Source organism: Callionymus lyra, chromosome 8 (assembly GCF_982586985.1).
Source record: "Callionymus lyra chromosome 8, fCalLyr1.hap1.1, whole genome shotgun sequence".
Lineage (NCBI taxonomy): Eukaryota > Metazoa > Chordata > Actinopteri > Syngnathiformes > Callionymidae > Callionymus > Callionymus lyra.
This window is the reverse complement of record NC_141825.1, coordinates 4,111,793-4,134,618: the sequence shown is the minus strand read 5'-3', so window position 1 is coordinate 4,134,618 and position 22,826 is coordinate 4,111,793. Positions and strand designations below refer to the sequence as shown.

Sequence of the window (22,826 nt, the reverse complement as noted above, 5' to 3'; positions counted from 1 at the left end):
TAGTTACATTTCTTTTTTTTTTCGCTTTTGTAAATGTTTATTGTCCTTTCATTTCATAACGTTTTCACGTAGTTAAATGGCGGACAACAGGGTAAAATAAACAAATGAGATTTTTTACCTTTCTTTTACACGCTTTTTTAGATGTTAACTGTCATTTCATTTCATAAAGTTTTCACGTAGTTATATTATTTTTTTTCGCTTTTTTTAACACAATTTTAACATTTCTTTTTTTACGTTTTCACGTTGTTTTTTAAATGTTTACTGTCATTTCATAACTTTTCCGCATCGTAAAATGACCATTTTTACGCTTTTTTAAATGTTTACTGTCATTTCATAACATTTTCACGCAGTAAAATGACAATTCTTACACTTTTTAAAATGTTTACTGTCATTTTATGTCACAATGTTTTCACATAGTTTCAGCAATGCTTCTGTTAACTTGTTTTTCTAGATGTATAACGTAATCCAAATGTAGGCTTACAAGATTGTTTCTGTTTATTTCAATCATTAGTAAGTAAGTGAGTAATTATTATTTGTTAAGCAATTGAGGTTCAAGCAACGTTTATATATATATATATATATATATATATGATTTCCTACCATTCGTGATTTTGGATCTGCATAAGAATGGTGTTTTAAACTTATCCAGTATGTTCATTTAAATCATGTTCTCATCTTTTATTTTGAAATTATGTTATTGCTTAAAACTATACTAATATATATTTGGCATTTATTTTTATTTCATGCAGTCAGTGACCTGCATGAACCTCCAGAGATCTTTGTTGGAGAGGTAAACGTGGAAACATTCTGGGAGGCATTGTCCAAAGAGATGATATTCATAGGATTTCTTGCAAGTAAGTACAGGCCTTTTTGCTATTTCATATGTCAAATATTAAACCCAGTGACTTTAAAGTGTATTGCTTTTATTAAAGGCACTGGACAAAATCCGTTTGGAGTAAAACCCACTTATCACTTTTGGGCCCCTTGGATTGGGAAAAAGACACGCCGGTCTGACAGTGTTATAAACACTGAATATCTGAAACTCAAACCTCCGAAACCTGGCTCTGAGACTACAGCAATCTCTGTGACTGAGGAGCGTCTAAAGGACGAACTGCAAAAACAAAGGGTCAGTCACATTTGTGGATAACTACTTTATTGTATAATGTATAACTAAATCTTCCAAATATACAATATTGTTTTCTAGGTTAATGTTATACAGGAATTGTGCAGAGAGTGTGGCCTTGACACAACAGGCTCCCGTAATGACCTACTCCTACATCTGTCCAATGAAATGAGGACAAGACAGACCTATGACAAAGTATTCGAGAAAATCTGGGGTGCCTCCAGTGAGTGTTATTCTGTAAATGTATTGTTTTGTAAGTAAGTAAAGTCCAGTATATTGACATTAGATTGTGAGTATTGGGATGTTGTGTTTGATTGGATGTTAGTAATTCCTCCTATTTTAATTTTCCCAAACTAGGAGGATTTGGTGTCGTCATGTGCACACGTGGCATAGTTTACAGCATGAAATGCAACCTGAGAGCGGAAATTCTTCGTGCACCAGAATGGTGCCATACACCCTCATGAAAGGCGACTTTCAGCTCAAAGGTGGCAAACAACATACATGGAAAAGCTGTAATAGGTATTTTGAAATCAATATAATTAACATGTTGTTATTCAAATAGTAAATACAATTAATTCATTTTACATCAAATACAGGCTTCTCAAGTGATCTTAAGATGACCCAGGGCACTGGATGTTGTGTGTAAGTAATTCTTTTTTTCTGGCTGTTTTTATCTGCATTTGATGTAACAAATAACAGTAATTGAGCTTGATTTCCATCAAATAAGAAATCAAGGGTTGTTTCTGGTGTTAAATTGATGAAAAATGACGAAACAAAACCATTACTTTATGCATTATGGCTATTGTGAAGTTGCCAAAATTGTTGTACATTTTCATGCAGATCATGAAGCCAAAAGAGAGGCTCATGCACTTTCTGGACTTTACCAATCTCGATGGATTGGGTTGTCCTAATTATGTAGACCTGTTCAGGTTGCTTATTACTCATTCAATGATTTGAGTGAACCTGTTCAAAGTTCGAAGTTCAAGGTTTGTTTTGCATGTTGGGATGCACATTGGAGAAAAAAAGTGTGGTAAAATTCACATTATCATTTATCTTTCTTTTTTTTAATATTTTTTTTTTTTTTTAATAAATATTTATATAGCCCACTCCACAACAAATTGGCGGGGTTGACCCTGGTGTCTAAATGTTGATGGTGAGATATGGTTGTAACTATTTTAAATTCGGGTTCCACTTACGTTTATCTTTTAACTTGTTCCAATTTATCTTTTTTATCGTTTTTTTTTTTTTTGTATGCCTTGCATACTGTCCTTGCGGCACCCTACAACTTCACAGCAGTATGTGCAAATGAAAATATTAACCTCTGTTTTTCTTAAAACAAACATTGAGTTCTTCCAATACATATTTGTCTTCCAGTCTGACCTTCCACAAATAAGGAAATGATGGACTCTGGTTTTGATGGAGAACTTTGGGGACTTCCATGACAGACAAGTCCTACAACATTGAATTACTGTGAGAAGAACCCATGTCTAACCAATTCATTGCAAGACAGAAAACCATGACAGAGAGAGCCAGCGTTGACCGACTTTTATTAAAGCATTCGTTTTTTATTTTATAGTTTGGGTTTTGTGGTTTGTTTGTTCCTTTTTGTTGTGTGGATGTTTTGTGTAAATATAGTTTTATGAACAGTGTCAATGTGTCTTTCAGTAATGTAATTTATATATATGTGTTGTTAACATATAAATGAATCTTCACAGCAATGCAAAAATGAATACATCAGATGATAACTACTGTTGAAGGTGTCTATATTTAAGCCTTATATTGGCATGGTTTTATTCAGATACGAAGAATGACACTGCCAAGATATTGTGTCGGTGCCCCAGTGTCTGTTTGGTAAACTGTTCAGGATTTAATACCAATAAACACTCTTTTATTTTAGATTTTGAGACAAAATGCAAAAACCTTTATCTTAAAACTTGGAGAGATTCTCTATAATGGTAAAAATAAGTGAGTAAATAGTTCATAGCAATACAATAAGTACTTGTTTATGGTAATCATTGCTGCATGACATAAACAACAACAACAACATAAAAATGCGTGTCACACCTGTATACGTGCCTGTCATGCGCGGTATAGTTTTCAAAACATGTTTTTTATTTAAGTCACATTACGTAGCAGGTATCATTAGATCACCCATTATCGTCCAGAAGTATCTTTAAAGTGCTGTTTACTAACTAGTTGTGTCGTTTTTAATTATAAATAAACTAAATCTGTGTGGAATGTTCTAGCTAACTCCCCGTTTAATTACAATTAATCACGCTTTGTCGTTCGATATGAAAATCATGTTTATACTTTGAATGTGTTACAGATTATTTTAAAGAACATGCTCGATAACAGGTATTTAAAAATGGCGCTGTTGAAAATCACTCATCTGAAACAATTTCCTGTCTGGATTAACGGTCCGTCTGAAATTACCGGCTGCAGATGGACCCTCCTCGCTCAATTGGGATTCTCTTGTTCTGAAATTCCTAACATCCTGTTCAGGTTTATACAAAAAACGACCCATTTTTCTGTTTAAGTGCGTCAGTTAATTTATGTTTTCTTGTTTATCTTATAAATTAAATATCAACTGATTTTCTATTCTGATTATCCTTTTTTGGATTAAAATAATAAAAAACACGCTGTATTTCGTTTTTCGTTTTTTGTTTTTTAAATGAAAGTTGAATTACCACTCATTTTTCGTTTTTTAACATCTGCTCTCCCATCGAAAATCCAATGACCAAAAGTTACACGGACCCTTTGACTAACTGTGCGATCCAAACAAGTAATTTGTTTGAAAATAATCTAATAATTAGCTTCATTATTATTCAGTTATTTCTACAGTAGCATTTGATGATTAAGTTTTATCAACGCTCGTAGTTAAGTCATTTTCATTTAAGTTCATTTTTATACACATTACTACCATCTAGTGGCCTTTTAGTATAACTACATCGATTATTCTAAATCAGTTACATTTTTGTAGATTTAATAATACAGAATATTCCAACTATAGTACAATTACTGTATGCAGACATGTTCAGTGTGTACAAGAACAGAATCACAGGTATTTACATTAGCACACCATAATAATAAATAAAACAACTGGATCATGGAGCATTGGATCCCCCTTGTTTTCCTTTCCCCACGTATCCTGTACATGAGTCTTTACAAGAGTCTTCATATTTCTAAAATACTTTTGTCACTCTCCCCAGGAACTCGTGCGTAGCCGAAAAAAAAAGACAAATTGCCGAAATTGCTCACTCACGTTATCTCATGTTCCCAAAAAAGGGACAAAGCAAGAGCAATCAATCTCCTCAACGTCATACTGTAATATTAGACTTGCAATTTACATATATCTACTAACTGAATTAGTAACCGAGTAGTAATGAATAAAAACAGAATCTTATTTATAAATTTAAGTCAATCATACATCATTTTTTTTAACTATAGGCTTTTATGTGTACACCGCACCGCACATGCGCAGCCAGGATACTGTAGGCTGCCCTGATCCTGTACTGTAAAGGGGTACTTGCAGAACTCTGACTACTCAGTTACTTACTCGCTCATCTTCCCTCACTCGTCTTACTCGTAAAGGACCAGTAACACAATCAAGAACAAGCTTTAAAGCATTTTACAAGTTTGTTTAATGATGTAATTTAAATCTATGCAGCTCTGAAAAAAAAAATCGAAAGTTTTTTAACTGCTGTATAGAAATTATTTTTTGTATTTCAGTTACAGACCTTTACATTATATAAATTAGGTTAAGTTTGATAAGAAATCATTTAATTTTGATTATAAGTAAGTAAGTATCCAATTATTTCGTTTTCTGCATTGTTGAAATGACAATAATAATAATGGTGATGCAATTATTATGAAGTATATTAATGTATATATAACCTTTCAGAGACAGATAAGGCTTAACATATAAAAAGAGTTCAAAACAAACATGAATCAGTTCATCAGGACGAACAACATTCTTATGTTATTAATCAATGCTTAAAGTAACATTTCACCTAAAATTCAAACTCATTTTCTACTCTACCCTTATGACGACTAAGGGTTGAAATTATTTTCAGAGTAATCTTTTGGAGACAAAAATGTTAATTGTAATGTAGCGACTGGAGCTCAGCTTCATATTGCTCTTCCGTAACAACCATCTTGTATTGAAGATCTTTAGGCTGCGGGCCTGGTATCATCCACTAACAAAAAGCCTAAAATATAGTTGATTAATTTTCTTTGGAACAATTCCTCATCATGTACATCTATATACTTTGTTTAAATATAGCATAAATGCAAACAGAAAAGTGAACATTATATGTAATAATATTTAACTAAATCGAAAATGGTTTTGCTGCTCCCAATGTTTTCTTTCCTACAAGCACGGATCCAAATGGCTCTGAGTTGTAAAGGTTGCGACCCCTGTGCTAACGATTATCATTTCATTATATACCACACATTACCAATTGAAGCCCTCTAACAGTTTCGCTATTGGTTTACCCCAAGGCGTCTCTGAGAAAGCTTAATGATCTCGCCACCCAAAAGGGGGCAGTCCACTTCCTATAAAGGCAGGAAACACCCGCCGCACTTCCTCCAACTGAAAACTCAGCGAGAAGGGCGGCGGCTGGGCGACGAGGTTAGAGGGCTTCGCACCAATTCGTAGAACCTGAGATTATGATAGATACCTCAGGGGTTCTACTTCTTATTGGTGCTCCGCCCTCGAACAGCTTCGCTATTGTTTTAAACCCAAGGCGAAGCCTGACGGGATAAATGTACCCCCAGCTGGACGCCGCTCCTGAAGCAGCATCGCTAGGGCCATGCCGGCCCAGGATCCAAGTCTACTGGAGCCGTGGGCCTCGAGGGGGGCACAGCAGCACTCAAAACCGTATGAGCTACTGATCCTGCCGTCACGTCAAGGAGATAGGCCTTAGCAAAGGTTGACGTGGCCGCCCAAGAAGCAGCTGAGCAGATGTCCTCTGCTGACACACCCTGCAAAAGGCTGCCACACTACGGGTGGAATGTGCCATCAGTCCGCTAGGAGCAGATCCTCCCGCTGCTTGGTATGCCCGGATAATGGCCGATCTCACCCAATGAGAAAACCTCTGGAAGGAGATCGCCTCACCCCGTTGGCATGTACCGTGGCAGATGAATAGGGCATCAGAGCGCCTAAACACAGCCACCCGCCGCAAGTAACAGTCCAAAGCCCTCACTGGACACAACAGGTGAAGACGTTCCTGACCCGGGTCCGAGTGGGCCGGCGGATGAAAGGCCCGCAGCGTGATGGTCGTCGCCCGGAACAGAGAACTCAGAATCTTCGGGCAGAACGCTGGGTTAGGACGAAATGACACCGAAGACTCCTCGACGCCAAAGGAAAGACACTCAGGTCTAGTGGAGAGAGCACAAAGTTCACTCGCTCTCTTCGTGGTCGTCAGTGCCAGAAGGAGCGATACCTTGAAAGACAAGGCTTGGTTGAGGCCTTCACTGCTAATGCTTATGTTATGCTGTCAGTTTCTGCCGCTCTGCAAGGTTTTTCTCTCACCAAAAAACATAAAAGGGTTTTTCTACCGGGGCTTTCTTAGACGGTCTGTCCACACGGATGAGGGCCAGACGCGATTGCTTGTCTTCTATTGAAAAATAAACCCCAGACAAGCCCAAGCAGCTACCACTTCCGGGTTGATACTTGCGCCGGTCTGACGGGGTTCCTCAGCAAAAAAGGTTAGTAAAATGAAGCTGATATCGGGGGTTCCGGTGTAGGTACAATTTCGGTCCCCCCTACAATATCGGTCCCCCCACTTCCTACGTGATGACGTCACACGCGTCATATGCGAACGTCTCTTTAAAATATTTTTTATGGGTTAAAGAAACGTCAACAGAACGTTTACATGATACTTTTGACCACACATAAAACATTTATATTGACAAAAAGACGATCTTCGTCAACATAATCACTTTCCGTTCTTTCATTTCCTGGTCTGACGACACACGTGACTTTGAGACCAACGGAAGGGTCTGCGCTACATGTGACGAAGCCGCTGATTGGCTGAAGCTGTTTTACTAATAATAAAGCACAACTGTATAATGAAATAAAAATCATTCGAGTTCCGAAATAATTCGCTTTTCAAAAAAAAAAAAAGTTAGAATATTCCCCTTTCAATAACTTGTCTGTAGTTCGGATCATAAACACCTCAGTAATTATTTAGGTTTCGATTTTTTTTAAATCAATTAAATCAATTATTAAATGTACATATGCCCACTTTATTGAACGAGTCATTTTTTTTAATTGTCATATTTGTATAATGTATGCACTACAAAAAAAAACGTGTTTTTTAACACTACTGGCAATAAACATTTTCTAATTTTCATACATTGAGATTTGTTGTCATATTATTGAAAAACGGTTGTAATATATTAGGGTTTATGGTCTTAATTGTAACATTAAAGTGGCCAATCAGCGACATTCTCACATCTAGCAGTTGATTGGCTGAACCTGTCTATATAAATATCGGCGATATTCAAAATTCTTCGCTTTGATTACTTGTAAGTGATCAAATACCGACCGAAAAATGGACAACATTCAGGATGAAGTTCGCCATTTCTTGCTGAATAACGACTACAACAACCTGACTCTTGACTGTGATAATCCTAAGAACAGAAGGAGGATAATTAGGAGAGCAGCCAAGAAATACACCATCAAAGGTAAGCACTAATTACATGTATCTTAATGACTAGTTTTTAAGTGATCTGCATTTTTTTTCTAATAAATAAATGCAAATATAGTGAACATCTTAGTTAACCACCCTTAAAAGGTTTATCTGATTGCTTTTTATTGTATATGAATGAGAAAATGATTTTAATATATGTTAAATTTTTGTTTTCTAATAAACAAATATAAATGTAGTGAAAATATTTCTAATTCACTCCAAAAGTTGTATCTGATTGTTTTTTTTATTGTATATGTATGAGAAAATGGGGACATTTGTTAATATTCACCTTAACTAATTTACTATCTATTTTTATCTAAAAGATGGCCAGTTGTATTACTGCTTCAATGATGTTCTACGCCTGGTATTGTTCACACGGGACCAGGTGTGTGAAGTCTTGAAGATGTGCCATGACGACCTTGGTACTGGGGGTCACCCAGGTAAATATTTTGTTCTTATTCTTTTGTATGTCCAATATTCTTTAACCTAATTGTTTTTCTTACTCCACTTCTTCTGTATTTCTCCAACATGCCTAACTCTCGTACTAATGACACCCAATGATCTGATCACGCAGGTAAACGCCGAACTTATGAAAAGGTTACGGCATCATACCACTGGACTAATCTTCGACAAGATGTGGACAAATGGGTGAGATTTTTTGAGAATTGGTGACATTTTAGTCAACATAAGATAGGTCTGGAATATATTTTTCCAAAGGTCGATGAGTGTCCCCGCTGCCAGCATCATGAGGTTTTGAAGACTGTTGCTCCAGTACTTCATCCCATTGAAGTAAAGGAGGCGTGGACTGTTCTTGGGATAGACTTGATTGGTCCCCTCCCAACCACCGCAAAGGGAAAACGGTAAACCGATACTTACAAATAAGAGTAATTGCCATACGACCTTCAGCGTGTCTTACTAAAAATGTTTGATTTATCTTGTAGGTTCATATTGACGGCCACAGATTTATTCACCAAGTGGGTGGTGGCTAAAACATTTATACTAAAAGTGCCCATGAAGTGTCCAAGAAGATTGTGAACATTCTTCTGGAATTTGGACTTGTTGAAAAGATTATTACAGACCAAGGCCGAGAATTCGTCAATGAAGTACATGATATATATTTATATATATATGGCAATTAATGTGAGTAATGGATCATCCCTACAATCTTTCTATGTCTATCTGTGTTCAGCTCAACAGCAGTGTTTTTAAGGCTCTTGGCGTGAAGCACTGCATCACCTCTGCCTACCATCCACAAGCCAATGGTCAGGATGAGAGGACAAATAAAAACATAAAAACAGCGCTGGCCAAGTACTGTGGAGATGAACAGAATGACTGGGATGTTCATCTCCGGGGAGTTGTTGCAAGCATTAACACATCCAAACAGGTAACATGCCACAAAGTACTCTGGTGGACAAAAACAAAATCTAAATAGATCAAATGTTTTTTTTATAGAGGTCAATCAAGTACACACCGTTTTTCGCTCTGTTTGGAAGACACCCCCGTACTCCAGGTGTAATTAACGCGATGCCAAGTGAGATGGAAACTACATCCGTGTCTGTTGAAATCTCAGAAGAACACCTGGAGGCAAAGGCTGCAACAGTTGCAGAGTTACATGCCAAAGTTAATGTAATGATCATCTGAAAACCTCATGTATTGAAGCAAAGAATGTCAAGTATCCAATAACATTTGGTTTTGTATGTTTTTTTAGATCTACCAAAACATCAAGACAGCACAAGAGAGCCAAAAGAAGGCATATGAGGCTCGGAAAGGAAGAAACGTGAAGTCTTTCCAATTCGACGTCGGCGATGAGGTCCTTAAGGCGAACAAGCGGAAGGAAGGCCGCAAAGGAGGGCGTTTGGAGTGCAACTGGTCTGGACCCTATGTCATTGCCTCCATTTCAGGGAAAGGTGTGGCAATGCTGGCGAACACTGCAGGATCTCTCCTGAAACAGAGTGTTAACATTTCCCAGCTCAAACCCTTCATCAGACCAGAATTAAGAGGTAGAAGTAATTTCTTTATTACAAGAGTAGTTACAGTCTGAATTATATTTACATATTGACCTGATGTCTTTTTGTCCGCAGCATCCATTAACAACAGAGAGAACAGCATACAAGGTACATTTATAAAAGTTTACCTTTAATAGAATGGAATTTCATGCATACTGAAGCATTTAGCTAATATGTAGCAAGTAATAAGAAAAGCAAGTTAACAATGGTTACAATAAGATCAACTAATACATTGTTATGTATTGGTTAGGTGAGATGATGTATGTAAAGAATATGGAATAACAAATATTTGCTATATTTTGATTTGTTCAAAAGTATCCACATCTGAGCATTCACCATCACTAGGTTCAATGCATGGCCATGATTACTGGTCAGGTGTTGGATATTTAAGAGAGATGCAACCTGACCAAGTCCTGCTGGTATGTATAAAAATGTTACAATTGCAATATATCTATATTGTGATGTATGTGTGATTTTTTTTTCCCTAAACTATTATTTCTAGCTTGACTACGTGCTGGACGAGCTCAGACCACCCGCGGAGATCATTGTAAAGGACCAATCTGTGTGCCTTACCAGAGAGGACTTCTGGAACTTGGGCCTTCCTAAATGTTTGGAAGCCAATGTAAGTGAACTTTAAAATTGTATTGCATTCTTGACAAATGCATCACTTGTTTCTTCTTTACCCTGTGACAGATTGGAAATGCATGCTTTAAGCTTGTTGAGGAAGCTGCTCGACGTCATGTAGGTTTTTCCACTCTCATTGAGAAAGACATAAGCCACTTAATACTTTTCTACTTTCGGTTTTCTTATTTTTATTTTTTAAGCAGCATAAATACTGAATGTGTGTTTAATCAACAGGGGAAACATATCCATGTTATGGATTTGTATGTGGTGCCAACAATGAAGATAGGAAAAAGTACATTTCCTGTAAGTTATCCACAGTCCTGTTTTTACCTGTGACATGATATATCTAATTCTGTTGTTTACAATTATAGGATGATCTGTCTTTAAAAGATATGATTGTCATTCCTGCCTGGAGCCGACAGACAGGGAGAGCAGATCACTATTTGCTCGCAGTGAGTCAATTTAAAAATACATTAATTAATCTTATTGTAATCCTGCTATACTTATTACTTGCTAAATACTACCTAAATGCTTCAGAATGCATGAAATTCCATTTATTTCTCACAATGATTTCAGGTCCTGAACCCAGCAAAGAAAGAGATTTTCTTTCTTGACTCCATTAAACCTGATGGGTTTGGTGACAGTTCCTACCAGAGCATTATTAGGTTTCGTAAATTTACTAAAGCCCTGTTCAGTGGCTTTCTTTGCATGTCAATTTTAAAGAATTAAAATAATTCATAACTTTATAAATACAAAGTCATACATAGGATAAATACTGCCCTGTCCTTAATAGATGCCTCGTTTGAAAGGCTTTTGCCTCATTTGAAAGGCTTTTGCCTCGTTTGAAAGGCTTACATAAGTTGTTTGTTATATTTTTTGCATTCTATTGACTATTTTATAACTTTTATTTCTTGTAATAATTACAGTAACCTTGCTCAACACATTGCTCCTGGCCAGTGGACAACAAAGTTTGGACGAGACCTGGAGGTGCATTTCTTCTGTCACTAGTATTTTATTTTATAACCCCTAACAACAGCACTCAACTTTTAATGTATTGTCTCACAGGGCTTTCCTCAACAAACGTCTGGGAATTCCTGTGGAATTTTCATGTTGATGGTAAACTAGTATCACTATTTTATTTTTTGGATTATCAGAAACTTGACCTATTATCTTCACAGTACGCACTCCATCTAACCACCGGATCTCCGTTCTGGTTTAATGAGGTCAGCATCTTATGTATAAAATATGATATTAAAATGATTAGTACTGAACATGTAATGGGTATAACAAAAATGTTATATTAATAGGAGGACATACCACGTATCAGAAAGTGGTGGTGTATAACTCTGATGCAAAGATTTGAGACTGAAGGGTAAGACTGAATACCTTTTTTTCCTAAGATTTCAATAAATGAACCCTATTTACACTATCTCTGCTCTCTATCAAAATTTAAAGCCATGGACGGAGATTTGCCTACTGGACCAATGAAGCCAGAGTTCTGCTTCAAGGGACACTGAAACCAATATACAGGGTCCCTAAGTCCCAAAAGAAGATGCACATGGTAAGCAAGATAATGGAAAAGTGACTTGCATTCAACTTTTGTTTTTCTGCACATTGATTCACTGAAACTGTTATCGTTTAAAGGTTCGGACTGAAAAGGCTGACAGGTGTCTCATACTGGAGGTAATTGTAATTCATATTATGTTGCTCTGAAAAACAGGAATTGCAAAGAAAAAAACATAGTTGATGCTTCATGTCAAAAACATATGTATTTGTTTCATGTAATTTTTTTAAAATTATTTTCAATAACATTCAATCTCTGGATTGCATCTACCATTATTTTGCAGTTGCCAAAGGAGATCCTCTCAGAAATCCTCCTTGAGGTTATCCTACTGGTGGGAGATGGTGCATACCTTACATTGAGCCTGGTGTGCACCACTTTCAGAGACACCGTTTCTGCAGATTTCTTCAGAATACGGGCACATTTTCAGTGACTTGATAGTAAGTACAACATGCATGTATTCACAAATCCTATCCAACTCCTTTTTCTTACGACTTTTCTTTTTTACATATATCCTGAGGCATTAATACCTGGAGCACAAATTCTGCATCCTTTAGAAAAGAGTTCTACAGGATGTACACAATCGACTCCTGCAGAGGGTGTGGCCTGGAATTCAAAAACAGTTTACCAGGTAAACGTGTTCGTAAGGTCATTCTTTGAACATAAAAATGGATAACCTTTATATTCATTTCCATAGGTTACACTGGGACCAGAAAAAGGGGAGATCTGCAGGCCTTTTACTCAGAAGGTTCCGAATACTGCAGTCATTTTTGCAGTCTAATGCCATAGGCAAAAGTAAGTTGTTTTTAGATTTTCATAGTGTAGAGTAGTTGCACTCCCTACCATGTATCTCTGCTTTCACTGTTATTTTCCTATAGGCACACATCCAGTCTCCATTGTCCATTCTGGTAAGGTGGCTTTTTTCCAATTGTTCCCGAGTTGGAGGATTCAGGTGAGTATTGTGTCTGAACATTGGCTTCCTGTAGAATTTAGAATATAATTTAAAATTCTTCTCTTAACCTTTAAGAGCTCTGTATATCCTTCCTTTTCTGCATTACATTCATCACCTGTGCAGTTTAAACACCTTTTTATTTCTCTCCCGGAGCCCCAGGACCTCCAGAGCTGCTGCTCATCCAGGATCTCCAAGACGTCATCAGATCCAGAGTTCTCTCCAGCACCTCCATGGACTCTCCTACACTGTCCTCTTTTTTTCTCACTATATCCTCCCTCACTCTTCTCTTTATCCATCTGTCTACCCCTCCATCCTTCCTCCCAGCCGGTCAAAGCGGCAGGCCGTCAACAATGAGTCTGGTTCCGCTCGAGGTTTCTGCCTTCTAAAAGGAAGTTTTTCCTCGCCATTGCTCACTGTACAGTGTTTCGCTTCTTGCTCTTTGTTGAATTGCTGGGATCTATTTTTCCTTAATTAACTATAGTCTTACTTCAACTGTGAAGTGTCTTGAGATAATGTTGTAATGATAAGACACTTTAAATAAAATTGAATTGAATTGAAAGCTTGTATTTTCTTTGACTTGAAGAGGCGAATAAACGACCCGTTACACACTCTTTGTGTTGGAGCGACTGAAGTGTCGTGTTTTGATCGTTTTATGAACCATTGGTGGTCAGACAGTTTATTACTGTTTGTTGAGTGTTGTGACCTAGAGGCCACATGCTCATGAATATACTGAAAGGCCGTAATTATTAAATGTTGTTGTCATTTTATCATTGTTTCTGTCATTTATTTGTGTTGCAGTGTAAATAAACAGACTTAACTGTAGAATTGTACGTATTATGCAACTGGAATAATCAGCCTAAACATGTTTCCCCATTGTTCTACAAGCCCGTTTACAATTGAGAACAAAAAGCAATATAGGAGGGTATATTCCAACAGTATTATGAAGAGAACAAATCTCAATAGTGTGAAAATTAGAAAATGTTTATTGCCAGTAGTGTTAAAAAAACACTATTTTTTTTGTAGTGCATACATTATACAATTAAAAAAAATGACTCGTTCAATAAAGTGGGCATATGTACATTTAATAATTGATTTAATTGATTTAAAAAAAATCGAAACCTAAATAATTACTGAGGTGTTTATGTTCCGAACTACAGACAAGTTATTTAAAGGGGAATATTCTAATTTTTTTTTTTTTCGTCTTTTTGTCAATATAAATGTTTTATGTGTGGTATGGTAAAGTATCATGTAAACGTTCTGTTGACGTTTCTTTAACCCATAAAAAATATTTTAAAGAGACGTTCGCATATGACGCGTGTGACGTCATCACGTAGGAAGTGGGGGGACCGATATTGTAGGGGGGACTGAAATTGTACCTACACCGGGTTAAACACCGATGTGATGGCAGCGTGGTGAAGAAGCTCTCAATAAAACCTGATAAATTTACTAAATAACCCCCCACAAACTGAGAAATTTCTAAAGATTTTACATTTTAAACAAAGGGGGCAAGCATTCTTCCGTGATTTGGACCCAAAAGACGTGTCTCGAAGGACAGCGAAAACACCTGTAGCGGCGCAGACAACGAAGCTAATGAGCCAACATGGCCGACATGGATCTCATCCTGCAAGAATTGAGAGGGTTCCGACAGGAAAGTAAAACTCAATTTCAATCATTAAAAGAAGAGATGTCGAAGCTAAATACAAGGATGGAAGAGGCAGAGGGACGGGTTGTGACGGCAGAAGAAAGGCTTCAGAACATCGAGGAAGTTGCTACAGAGATGCTAAAGCTACACGTGAGAGTCGAGGAGAAGATGGTGGACTTGGAAAGCCGATCTAGAAGGGAAAATATACGGATCTATGGCGTTCCGGAGGGGGCTGAGGAGTCATCCTCGATGATAACTTTTGTGGTGAACTTGCTTCGTGACGGACTTGGGATGACAGAAAGCGGAGCGGAGCTGAGGATCGAGAGAGCGCACAGCTCCACTGGACCTCAGCCGCCCGACGGCGCAAGACCGCGCTCCATCATCGTCAAGTTTTTGAGTTTCACAATGAAAGACTCGATTCTTCGCAAGGTTTGGCAAAGAAGAGGATTTTCCTGGAAATCTAACCAAATAAACATGGATCATGATTATCCTCCAGCCGTCATCAAACAGTGGCGCGAGTATGCAGAAATGCAGAAAAAGTCCTGAAGGAAAATCAAGTTCAATTTCAGACTCTTCCCGGCCAGACTACGAGTAAAATACAAAGACGGAACCAGAACCTACGCTACAGTGGAGGAAGCAACGGAGGATATGAGAAAACGGGGATACGACGTCACACTTGTCAGACCAGAGCAGTCACTAATGGAGCAGCTGAGTCGACTGACGTGGACGCGCGGAGGCGGCAGGAGGCGAGGAACACGCGTCACACTTCCACGTCAGGATCAGAGCTACAAGGAGAAACTGCGCGCTTTCAGAAGAACTCTCCACTCAGCGGGTTTGTGACACGTACAGTATTATTATTCACTCATAATTAAGATCAGCGGAAGGAAAACGCAAGAGAATTAAAAAGGTTTGTTTGGGACACTTGTGGCTGAACAGGGTCAGTTTCTGAGACCCCTCCTTTGGGAGTCACTCAAATTGTTTATTAAGTTGGATGTATTATTGAGTTTGTTTGTTTTTTCTGGATTTGTTTATTCGTTTTTGGTTTTTGAGGGGGGGAGGGAGCATACCCGTTTTGTGAGATTGTTCGAAAAGGACACCAGTAATGGATAAAAGATCAATAAATATTGTGTCGTTTAATATTAACGGCGTACTCAACCCTGTTAACAGGGCGAAGATATGTTCAAAACTTAAGAAAGATAAAATTCAAATTGCTTTCTTACAAGAAACACATCTTGATGACATAGAACATGGTAAACTGAATAAATCAGGATTTAAACACGTCTATTTTGCTTCTCATAGTTCAGGAAGAAGGAGGGGAGTGGCAATCCTCATAAATAACGCAGTAAATTACCAGCACATTTCAGAGTATAAAGATAATGAAGGTAGATTTATAATAATTACAGGTAAAGTTGAAGATGAATTGGTGAGTTTCTTAAACGTGTATGTTCCACCTGGGAGCGACTGGTCCTTCTATAAATGTTTACTTGAAATAATGACAACAAAAAGTCAAGGGATGTTGATTTGTGGGGGCGACTTCAATATTCGACTTAACCCCAACATGGACTCCTCTAATGGCAAGTCAGACACAAGAAACATCAACAAAAAGTTCAACAATATTATGGAAGAAGTGGGAATTATTGATACTTGGAGAGAGTTGAACTCAAATAATAACGAGAATATACACATTACTCAGCAGCTCATAATGTTTACTCTCACATTGACTATTTCTTCATGTTTAAAACGGATCTGCAAAGGGTAAATAACTGTGAAATAGGCCCTAGTAGTGTTTCCGTCCACGGTCCTGTCTACATGACGGTTTGTCTGGGTAAAAAGCGTAGATCTACAGTTTGGAGACTAAATTCAAACATTTTAAATAGACACGCTATTAAAGATAAACTGAAAGCTGAAATTGAAGACTATTTAGAATTAAATGATAACAAGGAAGTATCACCACCTATATTATGGGATGCTCTAAAGGCTGTGTTGAGGGGTAAAATAACTTCTATCTCTTCATATGAGAAGAAACTTAGACAAACAGAACTTATGGAATTAGAAGACAAACTGAGGACAACTCAAATGAAACACTCCCAGTCGTTAGATGATGCAACACGTCCTCACACCCAAGGCGTCATACCGTCCTACGCTGTGCAATGTCCCCCTGGCGTCCCTAAGGTAACGTTACAGGGGGGACAAAAACGTCGGTTTTCGCCTACCCGGGTCACCCAGTAATATACAGAGCACTCCCCGACGTCGGATTCAAACGACCCAGGTTACATTTGAGGCGTCGCCTAACTCATCGTTGCCATGGTAACGTGACGTGTCGCTGTTGTCATTTGGCTACCGTAATTCTAAAACTATGAAGCGCACCTGAAATGTTTAATGTCAACAGTGCGATTCTACCCCCGATTGTGCTTAACGACCTCGATCCACATTAAGGAGATGAACATAAATCGGTGAAAAATGCTTCATTTTTATTTTTTGAAGCTTGGATTGTTCACGCATCGCGGAAGTCAAGAGGCTCTCGCGGATTAATACAGATGGTAGAGTGGTTGCCTGCAGTCCAAAAGGTTGCAGGTTCAATCCCAGCTCCAGACAAGCTTGTGTCGTTGTGTCCCTGAGCAAGACACTTTACCCTGATTGCTCTTGATGGTGAACTTGGCGCAGGTGTGCAGCCTACTCCCATCAGTATGTGTGAATGGCTGTCAAAAGCACTACCGAATTTCCCCTTGCGGGACAAATAAGGGATTCTAAAAAAAAAATTTAAAAAAATGCTTAAAAGGTCCTGTAAAAGCGACTATATTGTATATTTGTAGGTGTTTCAACTCCATAATGTTGACATTGTTTTATGAATGAATAAAATAAAGTCTGGATGTGCTATTTCGCTTGATCCTCTTTATAATCCGGTGCGCTTTCCTATGAAAATAGAATCTTTCATTGAGATTGCGTTTATGGACATACAAGTATGTTTTCTTTTTATTTAGCTGCGATTATGAGCGTCTACGTGACGTTTGTCAACATTAATCGAGATCCTGCAGAGGTGACGTCACACACACTAATAAACTGATCCTGCAGCGGTGACGTCACACCACAGGAATAAAATGAGATATTGTGCTTGTTTGTTTAAAAGCACCATGAATACAATTGTAGATGTGTGCTTGTATAAAGACCGAGTTAAGTTTAGTTTAAATTTAGCGTCAGCTAAAAAGTTTTCAAACTGCCGCACACGCAACTTCCGCTAAACTTCCGGATGTTGACGTCACAATTGTTGACAAAGATCGATAGCATTTTGTGCTCACGTTTGTGCTGTAACTTGACGGAACCAGGTGCGCGTCACTCGTCTATTAAGGTAAGATATAATTATTGCTTTAAAACTCAGAAATAAGGTTTCATTGCGTGCAATGTAACTTTCTGTGGTGCGTTAACACGAGAGCTAGTTCGCTAAAACTTAGCTTTTTTAATTATAATGTAACTCACACACGTATTTTGTTTTTTATTTTGAAGGACGAAAATATATTTATATTCCAATAAAAAGTTTGCTATATTGGTAGGTCATGGTAGGCGATTTATTTTATTAATATTCAAGATATTGATTTCATTTATCACCTCCGCATATTAATACAGATAACATATTTATCGTATTTAAGTATATAAGTATACGTTTATTTTAACCCTTTTGGATGAGGGATTTGATCTGTTGTTGTTTTCTTTAAATGAAAGAATATATATAAAATAATAATGAAAAGTATTTTAAATTCCAGCATAAAGAGGTAAACCAGATGGAAACACCATCAAACAATGGATGAAGGAAACATGGAGAGCTTATCTCTGAATGATCAGGTATACTTGCTTGTATTTATTGATTTATTATATTTAAAAGGGAGCACTAGTATGTTTTTGTTTTGTTTTTGCATGGAAGTGACCTGCAAGAACTGTCCAGAACTCCAGACCTGCTTGACATGAAACCTTTCTCTCTGTGGTTCCTGCCAAATGATTTAAAATGTGAAGTAAGTGAGTAAGTACTATTTGTAACATAGTGAACACAAACTTGTAAACCTACAGCACATCCCATCATGTAAATAATCTAAAATGCAATTCTATGTTCTTTTCTAGGTGAGATGTAGTGCTGCATATCAGGTGCTGGACTAACCATCAGAGGTGGAAGGGGTCAACATGTCAAAAGCAGGTGAGATGGTTACATCATACATACTTTGGTCATTAAAATAGTCATGTTTGGTAATAATGATCAATACATTTCTGTGGCAGGACGCACTGACATGCTGACGCTTATGGTCAAGGTTTTCTGGCTTCTGTTGTTGGAAACACTTGGTCGTGCCTGTCAAGGTGGAAGGTACCAGACTGAAGAGTCTTTTTCAATAGATTTTACACTTCAAATGATTGGAATCATACGACTTCATTAATACAATGTTTTCCAGGCTCGGTTGACTTTCGGACAAAGAGGATTCGACGTTGTTATGGCAGTAAGGAGACGGCAGGAAGTGAAAGATTCTTGAGAAAGAGATGAACCACCTCTGGAAGTCTCTGTCAAGTCGTTGGGATTCCCTGAAAGAGTTGTCTCGCATGGCAGCGTCACAGCAAGGTAAGAGTTTATTTAGCAAGTGAAGAACAGAAGTACAGCTGCTCATTCTTTTTTTCTTATTCTTTTAAGATGCACCATGGGCTTGACTGGTGAGGCTTTGAAGGATCTTCAGAGCATTTGAGGAGCAGCAGCAAGTCAGCATGACGTCACTCGAACCATGACTCGGACCAGAAACTACTACACACAAGTCTACGCTGAGGACGAGACCATCAACGTCGTGCATATTGACTCTGATGGTTACTTGTGACATTTGTGACGATCTGTGAACATTTGTTTGATATGAAACCTGTAATAAAGCACAATTTGACATCATTTTGAATAACGTCCCATAGTATTCATCATCAGTGCAGGTAATGTGTTGTGAAAATGACTATTGGTGATTTAAAAGTTGTAAAAAGGTCTCTGTTTACCCCAGTTTGAGATCGACATAGAGTTCAACATGAAAAATATTCAGGCAAAGCAGACATCATATGTTAATGAATCATGAATGAATGAATGCTTTGTTTCAAACATGTTACATAAGAAAGTAAACTTAAGAAAAACAAACAAAACCAATGACATTAGTCAAACAATAATTATAGTCAAACAATAATATTTAACCAACATGTCGAAAAAGTAAGAAGGATGAAGCATAAGCTTTTCTATACCTAACCCTTCACTACTCTGTTACTCTACTCTATTATTAACCATCAACACCCAAAGCATTAAACAAAATACAAACATAAACAAACAAACGTGCAGCAAAACACAGTGGAGATATTTAAGATATAAATAGAGATAAACCACTGCTTTCTTGAAATCACCACACTTGCAATGACTTTCATAATTTCATAATGTTGTCATTCCATGTGCTATGGGTAAGCAGTAACAATTGATTTAATTCATCAGTAATCATCATTGTTTAAAATAGCAACTAAAGAGCTATTTGTAAATTACACTCAAACTATGAAATAGAAGACAGCACTTCTAAAAGCTTTGTGAGACCCACAGTACATGTTTGAACTTAAAAATATACATATTTATGTTATTGATAGGTGACTCAAGACTGCTGTTATACTATCAGAAAACTACACACACCAACATGATTCATTTGTTTGTAGTGGCCTATGCTACATCAAAGGGTTAATTCTCTATCTTCAAGAGGCATGAAGGCCCTTGTAAAGCTGATATTTATATGACACATTCAGATGGTCTCCTACTATCCTGTGAGAAGTTTGGTGTCAATGAGTCCAAAAATGAGGGAGGGGTTGTCATTCTTCTGTCAAGATCGTCTCTGAGTGTAACAGAATAAGCAGACCTGATCCTTCGGGAATGGACTTAGGCAACTTTTTTTCTACTTGGACCTCAGAGCTGATATTTGGATATGTTATACTAGACTCTATTCTGAATTGAACGGTGGTGGTTTGATGTTGCTATGAACTTCCTGTGCCCCATGGTATCATGGGAAACTTGGAGAAATCTGGACTTTGAAGCTCTATAAATCGACCATTGTTAATTCAAATGATCTGAAACTTTTAGAGGTTCTTTATGTTCCATTTGTACACATATGTTTTCAATGGCGTTTTTCTAGTTGCTTCCTGAAGCTACTTCAGGTTTGGGAGGGGCTATTATTATGGTTCTACCAGCATATGATTTTAGAGGTGTAAGAGGTCACGCAAACCAAGTTTCATATGTCTGAGGGTCACAGAGGTCAAATAAGAGCAAAAGAGCAACAGTCATGAAAAACACGTTTTTGGCCCCAGTTCATTCCCAGCGGCCCCTGGGGGTCTGAAAATGAGCATGATAGTTCACACTAGCCTCAATATCAAGCCTCTCTTAATTAATGTACATGTTATTGATTACTAATGTATGATTATGTTTGTACTTATGCAATACATATTATTGATTACGTGTGATACAGATGTAATTATTTCAATAGTAGTAAACTTTTAACTTTTGACACTGGATAAGCTATTAACTGTTATCATAAAAACTTTATTTTAATTTTTTAAGCATTCATTGGTATCAATTATAGGCATCTCTGAAGTTACAACTGCATTGATCATGTTGGGATGAATACTATGGGAGCATTATTCAAAATGATATCAAATTGTGCTTTATTACAGGTTTCATATCAAACAAATGTTCACAGATCGTCACAAATGTCACGAGTAACCATCAGAGTCAATCTGCACGACGTTAATGGTCTCGTCCTCAGCGTAGACTTGTGTGTAGCAGTTTCTGGTCCGACTCATGGTTCGAGTGACGTCATGCTGACTTGCTGCTGCTCCTCAAATGCTCAGAAGATCCTTCAAAGCCTCAGCAGTCAAGCCCATGGTGCATCTTAAAAGAATAAGACAATAAGAATGAACAGCTGTACTTCCGACGTTTTTGTCCCCCCTGTAACGTTACCTTAGGGACGCCAGGGGGACATTGCACGGCGTAGGACGGTATGACGCCTTGGGTGTGAGGACGTGTTGGATGATGACACTAAATTGAAAGTCCAAAAACTAAGAAAAGAAATAGATGAAAAAAATACACATGAAATACAAAAAAAACTACTTTTCACCAAGCAAAAATACTACGAGGCTGGTGGAAAATCTATGAGGCTCCTGTCCTACAAATTGAAAAAATAGCAAGCTGACCAGTTTATAAAAAGAATCAGAGACCCCACAACTAAAAAAGTGGAAACTAATCAACAAAACATTCAGAAATGTTTCTTGAAATTTTATGAAAAGCTCTACTCTCAACCTCAAACAGCTAATGTCCACCAGATTGACAAATTATTATCCCAAATTGAGCTTCCAAAGGTTAGAAATGAACAAAACGAAAAATTAACATCAAAAATGACAGAAGATGAACTTCGATCAGCAATTAAAAGATTAAAAGGAGGGAAATCCCCCGGGACAGATGGATTTACCTCCGAGTGATACAAATTAATGCAAGATCAACTAATTACTACACTCCTGAGAACATTTAACTGGGTTTTAGAACGTAAAGTTGTACCTCCCTCATGGAGTGAGGCAATCATATCTGTCACCTGCATACTTACAAGAAGAATTGAACCAATCTTACCTAAATTAATTCATGAGCATCAGACAGGCTTTGTTCGAAATAGACAAACTCAAGATAGCATCAGGAGAGCATTACACGAAAAGGCGTTCGACTCTGTAAGTTGGTCATTTTTATATAAAATTTGATCAAAATTTGGATTTCATGAAACTATAATTGATACTTTTGCAGCATTGTACAAAAAACCAACGACTCTCTTGACACTCTTTGCCCTCTTGTCTCTTGACTCTCTGGACACTTCACGCTGGACTCTTGGGGTCTAATCCCCTTCTCTCTTCACCCCCGTACCTGACTCCTGCCCCTTCCCTTTCTGCAAGTTGGTGAGAAGCTCCCCAGCTGCTTACCTTCTCAAGACTCAAGGAAGCTGCATGCATCCAAGCTCTTGCACTCATCCAAGCAAGGCTGAATCTCTCTGGCTCCACCAAGCAACCAAACTTCTCTTCCAGAAAGATCTGTGCGTCAGAGACTTGTGATCCCTTGAGTAGAGTAAAGATATGTCCCTGGTTGGTTACACCAACTCGCTCAAGGAAGATCTTTGCCAGCCTGCAACAAAGGACCAGGAACGGACCCAAGAA

At 37.8% G+C, this 22,826-nt stretch overlaps 1 long non-coding RNA gene across 2 annotated transcripts; it reads left to right on the top strand.

Annotated features, from left to right (window-relative positions):
- Nucleotides 1-17,857: 17,857 nt before the first annotated feature.
- Nucleotides 17,858-19,492, top strand: LOC148073388 (uncharacterized). Of its 2 annotated transcripts, none has more exons than XR_015712117.1 (7): nt 17,858-17,949; nt 18,362-18,440; nt 18,520-18,607; nt 18,714-18,786; nt 18,867-18,951; nt 19,037-19,200; nt 19,270-19,492. It is a non-coding gene; the product is annotated as an uncharacterized LOC148073388 (long non-coding RNA). The 2 variants fall into 2 exon arrangements; XR_015712118.1 differs by having other exon boundaries at nt 18,520-18,615.
- The last annotated feature ends 3,334 nt before the right edge of the window (nt 19,493-22,826 follow it).